General features: G+C 51.2%; 1 long non-coding RNA gene across 1 annotated transcript in view; it reads right to left on the bottom strand.

Annotated features, from left to right (window-relative positions):
* The window catches only part of LOC121022949 (uncharacterized), a 16147-nt gene extending 13470 nt beyond the window's left edge, over nucleotides 1-2677 (bottom strand). The window contains exon 1 of the long non-coding RNA XR_005787188.1: nucleotides 2052-2677. This is a non-coding gene — a long non-coding RNA (uncharacterized LOC121022949). The remainder of the gene's footprint in view (nucleotides 1-2051) is intronic.
* Nucleotides 2678-14611: the final 11934 nt, after the last annotated feature.

The following is a 14611-nucleotide window of genomic DNA, read 5'->3' as shown; positions in this document are numbered from 1 at the left end:
CCCCCCCCCCCCGCCCCCACCGCCCGGTTGTGCGGATTTGGGCTCTTGTGCTGTTTGGCTTCTGCTTCCAATTTACCCTGAGATTTTGCTTCCAGGAGCACAGAGTGCATGCACTTTGGAAACCTCTCAGCCCAGGGAGACCTGGACCCCAGGGCAGGACATCGAGGTCGGAGTATGGAGCACAGTGTGAGGGTACAAGCCACTTCTGTTCCACGAGGTGGCTGAGCCTTGGAAGTCTGCCCGTAGGCTAGACCCACTCATGCTTCAGATGTGTGTTTTTAAAAATAGTTCTGTTCACTTACAGGTCCCAGGCTAAAGCCAAAGTAATATTCAGCTTGCAGTCTCGCCATCCGGAGGGAGCCTCTGTGTCCCTGTGTGTGTGTGTGTGTGTGTGTGTGTGCGCGCGCGGGCGAAGGCGTGGGGAGAGCGCGCCCTGTGCTGCCGGATCCGTCCCACCACATCCGCACCTGCCTGCTTTCCAGCACCTTCACGAAGCCTGGGGCCTGTGCAGACCTCCGGGGCAGGGAGAGTGGGAGAGTGGGACGTGGCAGGTGCCCCCTTTAAGACACATCACCTGAATCACTTTCTGTCCATGGATGTCTGTGAACTCAATTCTCATTAGTTGTGCACGCCTATGACACTGGTGTCCATTCACATATGCAGCCACGAGCAGTCCACAGCTGGGGTGGGGGGGTGGGGAGGTGCGTGTGGTTTCTGGCCCGTCCCCTTCCAGGCTGGGGTAAGAAAGGGACGGGGCGAGCCTGGGGAGGGAGTCTGCGTTCTATTGCGCTGGACCTGACCACACGCTCCGGTTGCACGATCGTTACCTGCGCTGACCTTGTGCTAGAGAAGCAAGGGTTGAACCCAACTTCATGGCAGGTTTTAGAAAGATCAGAATAAAGGTAACATGAGGCAGAAACTATTTCAAGTAACACTTGATAGTCCGCATAGGAACTTTCATTGGAAGGAAACTGCTCTGCGAAAAAGTGATTAGTTCCCTCCAAGACGGTCTCTCATTTTTAAATTCAGCATCACAATGCAATATGTTACCCTCCTTTTATTTCAGCCCCACTTATCTCCCCGCCTGGGCTCATTTCACATACTTTTGATTTGATTTACAAATTTGCGATTGGATTTTAGAGGCATTATGGAGTCCACGCTGCTGCCAAGATACCCATCACAAGTTTCTATGTTCAGCTTTTCTGGTATCACTTGTCATCCTATATTCCTGTTGGGACACCGCCTGAGCGCTCACCGAACAGTTCACCGCGGGGCGCCAGTGGCAGGAGCTCCAGGCGAGCTCCGAGTCAGACCCACAGGGCACAGGCTGGGTCACCCTCCCGGATGCTCTGTGTCCCAAGATCGTGCCTCGGCGCAGGGCGGCCCAGACCACGCTGCGCCCGCTCTAGCGGACGCGACGCAGTTTGCGTGCGATTTTGTCTGTCTGGTTTTGCGTGTTCAGGCAAACTCTGTGTCACGTGTCACAGCCGTCAGATCATCGTGGGAAACGACTTACAAGGCAGTACTGGATCAGAAGTGAAAAGCCTATCAAAAAGTCAGCGCCGCCGTGAGTTGGCAGAAAAGAGCATGAAGAGATTAGCAAGAAATTAGGAAAAGAGCCCTCGCTCTTGCCTGCAGTCGGAGGGTTGGCGTCCATGATGTAGAATATTTGAAGTCCCACTGTTGATACTGTTGTGTGTCTGTATCACTTGGCCCACTTCCTGGATCGGGGGGAGGAAAGTGCAGGTGGAGAGCAGGTGAGCGCCTGCCGAGATGGCACTGTGGACCCGGGGCGGGGTGGGGGGGGGACGGGATGCCCGGTCCCTCCTGGATACCTGCTTCCTTCCCCGCCCTGGCGTTTCCCTCTGTGTGCCTCTTCCACTCCGGAATTTGGGCTGGAAACCGCATCACCTGTCAGCCCCTCCCAGGCGAGGCCCGCGTCTACACAGCCTGTTCCGCCTCAAGACCCCAGCTGGCGGGGGAAGGACACCCTGGCTTCTCTGCCCGCCCCACGATGCCGGTTGTCCGGTTACTAGGTTCTGTGTTCTTACCGTCGTGTGTGCCGCCGAGGAGTGTCCCAGATGGGGTTTTGCTTTTCCGTTTTTAATATGGCTGCAAGAATACCTTCCCCCTTTCCTCTTCTTGGCCATCTCGGCGGGAAGCCGCAGGTGCTCCGCCCGTGCCCCGCGACGTCCCGCCGCCTTTCCCGCTCTGGCTTCGCCTGCTGGCACCTGCACCCGTCTCCCTGAATCCTGCTCTGGCCGCGGGCCCTCGCTGGCAGCCCCACGCAGCGGGCGGACGCTGGTGCCTGGTGGTCCTCGGCGGCCCTCGGCGGCCCTCGGCGGCCCTCGGCGGTCCTCAGCGGCGGCCGTGGTGGGTAAACACCGCGGCCTTCTTCTCTTCCCTGGTGGGGCCCGCGAGTGTGGCCCGGGCGCCGTCCGCGGGCATTTACGGGCTCCCTCTCTGTGCCCCCCGGGGCCGTTTCCAGCTGCTCGTCTTCATCGCACCAGGGCCCAGCTCAGCAGGGGCCTCAGGTATCAGCTGTGGGCGCGTCCTCTGGAAACAGGGCTGCACGAGGGACACGAGCGTATGTAACGGTGTGTGGTCAAGAGCGCTGGTGGTTCCCTGGGCCTCTGTCCGTCTCTGGCTCCCCGCTACCCCGACACCACACACACGATTTCCGTTTGAGAAACTTTTTTTTTTTTTTTTTTTGGTCCGGTGATGTTCCTTTGGCATTTCCCCACGCGTTTCAGTGTTCTTCAACAACGAGATGATTCCGTTGCAGGGAGTGGCAAAATTATTTCGTCACCCTCCCCGTGAATACCGTCTTCCCGGTTTTCAGTACCGGAATCCGTGCTTTGATGACTGTCTCTGCAGCCTTCCGTGACGCCTTAGTGTCAGTCCCTTGGCCCTGAAGCCTCCAGACCAAAGTGCCTCATATTTTCAAGGCTTTTGCTACACTTTCCAAATTCACCTTCAGCAAGTCTACACCAAAACTGTCAGCAGGCGACACTTCCCATTCCCCCAAAGACTTAACAGAAGTGGGTTTTAATCTCTGCCGGCTTGATAGGGAAAATGCAGTCTTGTTAATTCTTTTCTTTGAATTAACTTGTTATTTTATTTTTTAAAGTGTTTTCTTTTTATTTTGAGTGAGAGAGCGAGTGAGCTCGGCAGTGCATGTCTTACCTTGAAATTTTCAATTACGTTGACCCTTTTGGCCAGATAACTTTTGTATAAATTTTAGACTCATTCATCTAATTATAGAAACTGCAGTCAAGCTCTCTGAAATGGAAATGGTAAATGAAATTGCAAGACACACACAAATTGACGGTTGGTAGTGGTACAATGCTTAGTTTAACACGCGAGGTAGACATGCTGTATCTTTCCATTTGTGTAGGTCCTTTTCTACGTCTCTCAGGTAAGTTTTTAAATCTTCTTCATGGGCGCCTGGCACATTTCCCAAGATGCTTTACATTTCTAGATATTTTCTGTTTTGTTATAATTTCTTAAGTGAGACCGTTTAAATTCTGTTTCTTAAAGCATAGAAAACGAAGGAGCAACAAGAAATCATAAAATGGAAATTATAGATATAACAAGAAATAAAAGATCAGTTATAACAATAAATACAAAGGGGTTATGATTTTGAATGAGAAACAAGGCCTATCATCACGGTTCGGAAAGAAAAGCAAAGCGCTCATGAACTACGTACCTGAAGTATGAGTGGGATTTGGCAAAAGGACATCAAGAAAACACAGAGAGACTAAGGCATGATGTTACTACTGGAATGCGATTCAAAGTGAAAGTCGTGACGTGAGACTAAAGTGTTTGTCCTATGTTTATAAAGGTGCATGAACAACACTGTTTTCACAATCGTTAATCTTTTAGTGCCCTCAACTAGCAAAGAGTAGACAGTAAATCTGATTATGAGTAGAAAGAGTAAACATTTTTTCCCTATGTTATTTTCAGCAAGCTTCCTTGTTTTTACTCTTTGTGGTTCCTTCTCCAAACCACGTGTAATTGATTTATATGCACAGTGTGAAGTAATAAAGCCTTAAAAAATATATATTGTATGTAACTGTCCTAGAATTTTTCATCACAGATAGTAACTCCTCCCCACGTCTTAGTGCCGCGTTTGTATTAAACAAAGTGACTGTACATTTAGGGGTCTATTTCTGGCTGTCCCTCCGGTTCTGATTGTCAATTTGTTTATTGTTTCACCAATCCCACAGCATATTAATTATTGTAACTTTAAAAGATCTTAATGTCTAGTAGAACTTGTCTTCTGCTTTGTTCTCTTTCAAGAGCATGCTGGCTATTCTTTGCTCCTTGAATTTTCATGTAATTTTAGAATCAGCTTGTCAAGTTTCTATAAAAAGCCTTCTGGGTTTTGATTAGCATTGTATTTAATATATAAATCAGTTCTGGTGAATATATATCTTTACCAATATGTAGTCTTCCAGTCCACAAATACTTGAACTTATTTAGTTGTTTAACTTATAATCCTGCTTTTTAGTTTTCTGCAGAGAAGTCTAGGGTACCTTCTGTAAGTTTCATTCATAGTAATACATGCTGTTTGATGCTACTGTAAATGGTTTTTGTTTATACTCTACTAAAGAAGAGTCTGAGACAAGGATAAGAGGGCAGGTAGCTTATTTAGAATGTGGTCCCAAGAAGCAGAGCAGCAGGCATGGGACAGGAGGAGAGGAAAGCCAATACGGCAGGTGTTACTGAGCTGGTACCGCTGTGGACAACCAGAACTCAGTCTCACAGGAAACGGAGAATGGGTCCTAGGATTTTCCCACCAGAGGACAGGCCGGGGCATTTGCCAACAGTCCCCTTCCCGCAGTAGTTGAGGGTTACCTCCAGGGGTGTTACTGTTCCTGCACTTCTGAGTGTCTGTGCACAGACCAAGAGGGTTTCCAGGTCTTGGACGAACGCCGGGAGCAGACGAGCAGGCCCCACGTGTGTGCCTGACGTGGGGCGGTGCGTGTGCGTGGAGCTGTCCACCACAGTCGTGCTGAAATCAGGCTGGCCAGTGGGACGCAGCACAGGGCCCTGCGAGGGTTTGCTACGTTATCTTCTCTCTTTTCTAGAAATTATTTGTTTGCTGTCCGTACGAAGAGAGCCGATTGATTTTTATAGGTTGCTCACAATCCAGTAACCCTCCTAAATTCATGTATTAATTCTAATAATATATCTATAGATTCTCTTGGATTGTATCCTTAGCAAAGTTACATCAACTGTGAATAATGACAGTTTTATTTTTTCTGTACCAATCCTTGCGCATTTAGTTTCCTTTCCTTGCCTTATGGAAGCATGTAGACCTTCCAGTGTCCTTTGGAACAGAAGTGGTGAGGATGGGCCACATTCCCCACCTCGTAGAGAGAACTTTGACATTTCACACAGGAGGATGCTTGATGTAGATCTCTTGCAGATGTCTTGTATCTGGTTGAGAGCGTTCTCTTCCATCCATAGTTTTCTAGAGGCAATAGATTCTAAGTGGATATCGAATTTCACCATTTTTAAATTCTATAGAGGTGGTTTTCTTCTTTTTCCTATTTTTTTATTCTCAAGGAGGTCACTGCTATTCACTTACTATGGGAAGTTCATTTGCAAGAAATGGCATTGATAGAGAAACCTCTAAAAGAGACTTAGTGCATCCAGAGTTTTCTTATTTTTATTGTTATTTCTAAAATTAACTGTCCACAGACCTCTGGTGAAGCCTCTGGGCCCCTTCCCCAAATAAGATTTCTTCTTGCATAAAATAACACACACAGAATTTCAAAGGAAACAAATCATGTTGAGCTGTGTTGTTTCAGAGGAACATATGTTGTAGAAATATGAAGCAACTTTGAGGCATAGTAACATATGTACTTTTAGAGCAGAATCACTCAGTTATAAGACCTGGTGGCTTTGTGCCACCGCGGCTCTGGGGCGGTGCTGAGCCTGGGCACGGTTTTAGGAGATCTTCAGCAATCGTCACTTGACGTGAAATCTTCTGTGATCTCACAGGTGACGGGTTTGGTTGCCTACATTCATCATTGACGGGGCACTAGAGTTCAGCAACAGCTCGGCGAAAATAAAGATGTGCTTTCCCTATGGGTTCATAGACCCCTGGATTCTCTGCGGGACCCTGTAGGGGTCGTTCTTCCTCCTCAGAGCGCTCACACCCACCCTCCCATCTCTCCGGGAAAGCTTCACCCCCTCCCGGCACATGTGGCTCCTTCTCGTCCTTCAGGATGTGTTTAGGGGCATCACCCTCCATCCCAAGTCCCCCACGGCCCTCTGTCAACACAGGTGTTCACATTCTTCGGCACACTACATTCTGCACGGATGTACTGACTCGTGCTGGTGGCCTGTCTGCCCTGCTAGAGTGCACGCATCTTGAAGCTGTTCTGCTCTCCACCACGCGTCCATTGCTAGCCTGGTGCTGGGTACATGGGAAGTGGTCACCCCTGTTTGTTTGACCCTAGAAACTTGGACCCAGACTAGTGGCCCCTGTCTAGGACACATACGGGACTTGAGAGAGTGCGAGTGTTGGGCGTGCACTGTCACTCCTGGCTCATCTTAGTGTTGATATCCTTATTCTTTGTTCTAACTGTAGCACTCACTTAAAAACTTAATTATAGTGTGTTGTACTTAGTTCTTGTCATTGAGTTTATTTATTCATTTTGAGAGAGAGAGAGGAAGGGAGGGAGAGCACGAGCAGGGGGAGGGACAGGGACAGAGGAAGAGACAATCCCAAGCAGTCTCCATGCTCAGCACAGCACCTGATGTGGGGCTTGAACTCACACGCTGTGAGATCGTGATCCGAGCTGAAGTCGGACGCTTAACCTACTGAGCCACCCAGGCGCCCCTTATTGTGTTGTACCTATTTCCCAAAGCACCATTTAGTAATTTTCTTTTTAAGTAAAGTATGTTTTTCTGTGCCTTTGTTGGGATGGTGAGTAGGAGTAAACAGACAGCCAGGTCCTTCTCTGCCTGCCTGGCAAGACCACACACTATGCCGAGCGCCCCGCTGCCCCAGCTGATGGCTGCCCGGGGTGGACGGAGTGGAGGCAGCCCCCGTGGAGCGGGGGTGGGGCAGGGGCAGCACCCTGGCTCTGGCTCGAGCACAGCCCAGTGCTTCACCTTCTGGGGACAGCTCTGGAGACGAAGGATGGGCTGGTGATGTCCGCAGGGGGACACAGCCCGGTTCTAAAGGGCGGTGTCGGTGGCATATACGATGCCACTTACAGGCCAAATGGCACATTCACTTGTGTGTCTGACTGTGGGGCACACCCATTCGTAAGATTTGCTCTCGGCACACCGTGCCCCAAGCTTAAGTGCTGCTGGATGGCAGCTTGTGCAGAGGCAGCGTTTTTGGTAAAACTTGTCGTGAGAGCTCTCAGCGTCTCTGTGCTTCCTGCCCTTCCTCTCCTGTTAATTGCCACAGCCCAGGTTTGCTTGGCCATCACCGACCATCTAGATGTTTGGACCAGACCTCAAGGAGTCGGGGAAGCCTGTCCTGGGAGAACAGGATGGATGGAAACATGTTCGGTGGCCCTTGGAGAATTGGGTTCTCTTTTGCAGAGAAGACAGTGAATAGAATACAGTTGTGATTTTTTTCTAGCAAAAAAACAAATCTCACAGTTTTGTGTGCCGTCTCTACAGTAACACATATTACTTTTCAAGCACAGTGTTGGTTTGGCATAATAAATAACCTGCGTAACTACAGATTATCTTTTCTGAGAGAGCTGCTATAAATACCTTCACATTCCCTCCCACATGAAAGGAAAAGAAACCAATTTTTGCCCCCATGTCAGCCTTTCATTCCATTGCAAAGGACTTCGGGCTCAGAATGAGACACATGCCATCTTGTGTCTAGTCCTTTTGAATTCCAAACATACTTGTAAATCCCCACCTCTTCTGAAAGTCGTGGCTCTTATCTGTGAAGCACGCTGCTATTTTGTGAGACAAGAATTCGGGAGAAGCACAGCTCGCCTTAGAGCGATCTTTTCATTTGGCCCAAATCAAACAAGAATCACATAAGCTAGCATACACTTTCTGGCTCAGATGGACACTTCATTGTCAGTTACAAAACCATTCTGATTTTGCAAAAGCCCATTAAATGTTGGCACCTGATAAATATTGCTTGATGTCATTATAATCAACACCTGCTGTCTGCTGAGGCGGCGACACATTTGCCCAAATTAATTGGAGGGACATGATGGAAGGCAGCTGTTCTCAGTGCTGGGCCCTGCAAATGAGCTGCACTTGGCCGCGTACCGCCCTCCCCGCTCCCCAGGGGACGCACGCCGGTGGTCAGAGCCCATAAGAGCACCTGGTGCGCACAGGTAGCGAGCGTAAGGGGGCGTGCTGATACGACCCCTGTAGCCATGTCACTGACCCTTACCACGGTTCCACATCCGGAAAACTCTCCCCCCCGCCAGGACATAGGGCGTTAGAGCCGAGACACTGGTTTTCTTCGGTATGTTTCCCTTTCTGGTGCCAGTGATGGAAAAATAGGCCCGCCTTCTGCAGGGAGGCCGGGGGTCCCCAGCGTCCCGGGTCGGAGCCCAGAGGAGGAGGCTGGAATCCCGGAGTCAAGCAAGGTGGGATGCATTCTCTGCCTGGCACCCTTTCAGGAACGCTGGCGTTTGCAGAGATGGTGAGAAGTAGGTACGCATTCTAACTTCCGGAAAGAATAATTCACAGCACGCGACCCCCGTCAGGCAGAGATGAAAATCACCTTTATTTAAAAACAGAGGACACACTAGGGAGGAGAGAGGAGGGGCCATCTGGTGCGGCTTTCCCCCAGACCTGGAGGGGCCACAGCTGGACAGGAGCACGTGGGGCCTGGAGCACAGCAGGAAGAAGAGGGGCGAGCTGCCACACTGGCTGTCAGTGGCCGTGACCCCGGAGATCCCCTAAGGGCCTCTGGAGCCCCGCTCGGGCCCTGGGGTTGGAGATGCGGAAACTTGCCTTTTAGGGCGAGAGGTGCAGCACGGAGCCAGGGACTTGGAACGACGGGTACACAGTGACTCGTTCCAGCATCTGCGGCCGGAGCCGGGTTCTGTGCTCAGCCACAGGGCAGAGCGTCCTGCAGAGCCTTGACTACAGCTTTATTAACACGAGCCAGTTAACCAGCTCCGGGGCACTGCTGCTGTCACTCCGACAGGGACAGGGACATGGGCCTCGGCCCCCAGCACTGCCGCCCGCCCCCACCCTGAGGCCAGAGAGACCCTCTCACTGGCTCTTCCACTCCAGATGAGCTGCTGGGCCTCCCTGTGGCTTTGTCCTTATCTTACAAGTGGGGATAACGATACTGTCTTTCATCGAGTTAAACGCAGTGGTCCACGTTCTGCACAATGGATGTCACAAGTGAATAACGGAAAAATGACATGCAAAGCAGCAATCATCCAAGAAGATGAACAAATGAAAAACAGTGGTTTCCCACATGCACAGAGACCCCGGACCACCTGCTCCAGGACACCCCCCCCCCCCCCGCCCCAGCTACCCTAATCTCACTCAGTATTTCATGCTTCTGGTGGTGGAGTGTCAGATATTTTCACACAATCTAAAGCTGAGCCAGACAAAATATAAACAGAGGGACGAGAGGGAGGAGTGGCTGGGCAGGAGGTGCCATGTAGGGGGGAGGGGGACACAGCAGGTTGGAGTGTGGCCTTTCTTTCTCCCATGACAGCCTTTGGTGGGGGGGGGGTGCTGGGGCCGCTGGAGGGGCAGGGAACGTGGCTGGAGTATCTGAAGCTGTTCTGACTTTCGCAAGGGGGTCTTTCCCACAAGACAAATGTTAGTGGGCATCTAAGTGAGATGGGCCCGCACAGTCGCACCTGTGGACGTGCACATCCGGGTGGTCATCTGAGCCCAGGCTCTCGTGTGCAAAGTGTATTTCTGCTGTGCCTGTCCCCTGGGCCCCTCTGGGTACACAGTCCCCACTGCCGTGGGCCGGGAGCGCAGGGGTGGCTCGGGGCTTCTCCCTGTTGTTTTGAGGAGGGGGGGGACACCTGCAGGACCCGGGGGCGTCTCCGCCCTGGATTCCTCCACCCTGTCATTGTGGAAGAGGCAGCTATGGGTCAGAGACGCCCTCCGAAGGCAGCGCTGCTGGATTGCAGATGCTTCTGATTTCAGGACAAGTGACGGCCGTTCGATAGGTGGTGTCCGATTATAGGCAGGCGGCCTCTCCCAGAATATCCTCATGCTGGACTTGTTCCCACGCAGGCATCACGACATTCCAGGACAGGTGGGAGAACAGCCCAGTCATTCCAGAAGCTTCCTGCTGCAGGGTTCAGAGGCTTGACCACTGCCTAGCTCCAAAGAATGACAAATGCATCCGTTTCCCTGGAGAGGGTGGCCAGAGACCGGCCAGACCGGGTGGACACTTCTCTGCCCCCGAATACGCCGTACAGCTTGGGCGTGAGCCCCTGGGCACAGGAAAACTACTGAGAGACTCCTTGCTTGTGGAAATACCCAACCTTCTTTGTTGTGCCGTGAATCCAGGGCTGTGCAGGTCCGAGATCCAGGACTCAAGGTGTAAGAAAATGCCTGACCAGGGAGTGCCCGACTTTCCAGAAGGGCATGGGGACTCCCGCTTGGACGGCCTCGGCCAGAGGCCATCCGTGCTGGTCCCGGCCCCTCCGATCATTGGGAAGAAAGTCCTTTATGTGGGTCAGACCATCAGATAGTTTCCACAGAATTGTATATTTTTTTAATGATTTTTCTTCGGAAGGAGGTTGACGGGTTAGAGAATCACTCTGGTTTTAGACACATCTTTCAAAAGCACAAGCAAACTGCACTGTTGCTATTGCTATGATTTCTCTTCTGGAGCTCACCCTCCTTCCTGGAATGCAGGATAGAAAATGAGGGGACCACAGAGGAGGAAAGCAGACCTGGGGCCTCTGTGCCCTCATCTGTCCTGCTGAGAGGCCCTGGGCAACCCTTCCCGCTCTCCCTCCTTGGGAACTGACGCTCTTTCCTCCTTTGAAGAATGATGGAATCACCTTAACTTTTTCAAATGTCTGAGAGTTAAAAGCTACCTCTCGAACCTGCGGCCCTTTAAAATTTACGGAGGAACATGCTACATCAGGCTCCACGAGGTTGGCCCCACGTAAAGTCAATACTTGTCTAAAAGCAAACACAGTCTTCGAATACAAGGTCAAAGCGAAAGAATGCCCTCCCCCCGGCTTCCCCAACCCCTCGTCTCCTTTCAAAGACGGAGGTGGTGCCCTGGCTCCTTGTGCAGGTCAAATGCGTGTCATGGCAGACACTGGAGTTAATATTCAACTAAAAATTAATAGATGAGATAACTATTACATGCTTTTAGCACCAATTAATTTAATGGCTGTTTCCCCCCTCCTTTTATGGGGCAGGAAAACACCGCGCACAGTTTCCTGTGGCAAGTTCTCAGGTGGATCCTTTGTGCTGCCGTGGCCGGCCACGGGGTCTAGCTGACACGATGCCACCACGGTCCCGTGTCAGGCGGGAGCCCCACCAGCAGGGCTATTAAAGAGCACGTGGGACGTACCCCTCGTTGCAAGGTTTATGCTGGCTTACGCTAGCATAACAATGATGCAGTGGTATTTGTTTGAAAACGAAAGGATTATATGGTCTTTGTAAAATGAGGAATTTAGTTTTGGGGAGGGGCAGCGAAATGGTGATTTATTTTTTGTTGGTGTTTCTATGAATCCTTTGATATGTCAACTTCTGTCACTGGGTATTAGGACACTTGTAATTTCTTGAACCAACTCAGATGAAATACATTTGGCCTCACATAATTTATGTCAAACGCTCAACCGCGCGGCGAAAATGCCAGCGCTATTGTGAGCTAGAGCGGGAGGGGCTGCTTGGTCCCTAGAGGTCTACAGGGAATTAAGTTTTGTGTTTTAGGGGACAAGCCGCCGTCCTCCCCGTACTGATTATCAGCAGGGAGAGTGTTTCTCAGTTTCGGTTTTGTTCCAGGAAGAAATGATGAAACTAGTTTCTCCTCAGACTTCTGGTCACTTTCTGAGGAGAGCTGGTCCCACTCAGTGGCAACTCACATCCTATCCAGCCGGTGCTCGGAGGTCAAGACTTTCCACGCAGAATGTTCCCAACAGGGGGAACACCGAATTTGGGGTATGATACAAAGGGCCCCAGTTGAGTCAGCTTTCCTTCCTCCTGGGCAGGTGGGAGGTGCCTGCGTCCTGTAACACGTCGGGCCGAGTCCCCCGGAGCAGGGCCCCCCATACGTGGCACAGACCACGGGTGTGCCTCGTACACCCGTGGTCTGCATCCGTGGAGCGTGGGGCAGGTGAATGCACCCCACTGTCTGTACGGCAGGGACCCTGAGGCCCCGGGAGGCGAGCACCCAGCTGCCTGCAGCAACCTGGGCCTCACACTCAGGCTTCTGGGTTCTGGGTCCAGCATCTTTGAAGAATAGGGTATATTGACACTCACGGGTGGCTTGCTGATGTCACTCTCCCACGGGAAGCAAACAAACAACAGACGAAAAACTACTTTAAAACCAAAAGCAACTTGGAGACAATAACAAGCTCCCCGAGAAACTCAGTGTTTCTTGCTATAAGGGAGGGCATCGGCCAGCGTTTTTCTCTCTTACTGAATGACGAGAGCACGTAAGTAAACACGTACACTTACTGTTTTCTCTTTTCTTGTTTGTGGTGCTGTCATATAGATGGACTTCAGAGAGCGCTTTCCACGGAAACTTAGAAGGGAAGCACACGACAGCATCAGCTGAAGGAATCATAATAAATTTAGAGTCTGGGGAGTGTCCTGGCACTCATGTTTTCTTTATTTTTTTCTATTAAGTGTTTTTTAATGTTTATTTATTTTTGATAGAGACACAGAGCACGAGCAGGGGAGGGGCAGAGAGAGAGAGAGAGAGAGAGAGAGAGAGAGAGATGCGGAATCCAAAGCAGGCTCCAGGCTCCGAGCTGTCAGCACAGAGCCCGACGCGGGGCTCGAACTCATAAACCGTGAGATCATGACCTGAGCTGAAGTCAGATGCTCAACCGACTGAGTCCCCCAGGCACCCCGGTCCTGGCACTTTTTCACAGGAAGCCTGAAGTGAGCGCAGCACCGGGCCACATGAGGGCGGTCGGTTACAGGGGGTGAGGCCCAGCGATGCTGACCTGTGTCCTCCCGACAGACGCTCCTGCCTCTTGTCCTGGGTTGTGGTCGTGCTCACGGGAGTTGTGTGTGGCCAGGGAGTGTTCGGCTCTTACAAGGCACCAGCTCGCGTTGTCCCCTTTCTCGGGAAGTCTCTCCCGCAGCGCTGATCCCCCGGCCGTGGTTGTCCCGGAAGGTAAAGCTGGAGGGTCTGGTTATAGCTTTGGGCAATATCTGTCTCAGAGTGGGATATTTTCTTGGAAAAGAAAGTTTATTATTGAGCCATCTGGTAATCAGAAACAACGGAAAATGGGGTTATGCATTTCCCGCCATTAATTATGCATCAGGATCGTATGGCCTGAGCTCAGACAAGCACGGTGCGCGGAGGCACAGGGGCTCCTTCCTCGGCCCCGGGGGGCACAGCGCGTGACTGGGCGGGTTCCATGCCGTTTGCTGGGCCCAACCTGGAGAATGCTGGAGCCATCTGGGGAGAATTAGATAAGTAGCGGGAACAATGTCGTGAGCCCTCGAACATCCGTAAGATAGCCATTTTGGGTGTTTCCTCTTTCACTTGGTGCTCTAGGCTCTCCACTTTTCTCGCGCCAAACCCCTCCACTCCCACCGTCTTAAGGACCTTCTCCTCCCAGACCTGTTTAAGTCCAGTTTGCCTCTCATTCACTGGCTGGCATTCTAAGCACGCTTGTCTTGCTGAGCAAAGTGGAGGCCGGGAAGTGAGCGGTCTGGTCACAGACGACACTCGTGCAACCAGAGGCAGGCTCGTCTCCTTCACCTCTGTCTCACGCACATGCACGCACGTGGACACACAGGTACACACACATGCACAGACATACCCAGATGCATATGTGCGTGCACACACACACACACACACACACACACACACATACACACGGCATTGAATTATGCTGTTTATTCATCTCTGCTCTTCACGCTGTTCTACGTGGCTCGATCATGGACAAAATAAGGCAGAAAGTAGTTTTTATTTTATTCTAGGAAAGCTGAGAGTCTGTAGTTTATAAAAGGGGCTCCACTAAAAGGTAAGAATGAAATAAAAGGCAAAGAAAAGTTCAAGGTGCGGACCCTGCTGATGTCACGACCCCATGCTGAGTGTGGACATCCCAGACCGCTGCCAGCCGGAAGAGATCTCCACAGGCTCGCTCTCCTATCTGGCCTCTTGCCTTTGTGAGGACACAGTTTTTAGTTTCTTTGGGTGAGAGCGTCACATCACTCTTGCAAACCCCGGAGTGGCTGCACTTGACCTGTGCAGAGTGTGGGGCCCTATGCACTGGCCCCGGGGAGAGAAGCCTTTTCCAGCAGGCTTCTGGTCTCCTGCACCTGGCCCAGCCTCTGCTGTGTGTGTGTGCCTAAAGGCCTTCATGGCTCCAGACCTCGGGAAGCCTTACTGTTTCCCGTTTTCCTCTCTGTATTTAAAATTCCACTCTGAATTTATTGCGACATTCTTGTTTAGAATTAGCTATGTAAAGATGGC

Source organism: Herpailurus yagouaroundi, unplaced genomic scaffold (assembly GCF_014898765.1).
Source record: "Herpailurus yagouaroundi ecotype Mexico unplaced genomic scaffold, PumYag 483, whole genome shotgun sequence".
In the NCBI taxonomy this organism is placed as follows: Eukaryota; Metazoa; Chordata; class Mammalia; order Carnivora; family Felidae; genus Herpailurus; species Herpailurus yagouaroundi.
This window is presented reverse-complemented; position numbering and strand designations above follow the sequence as displayed.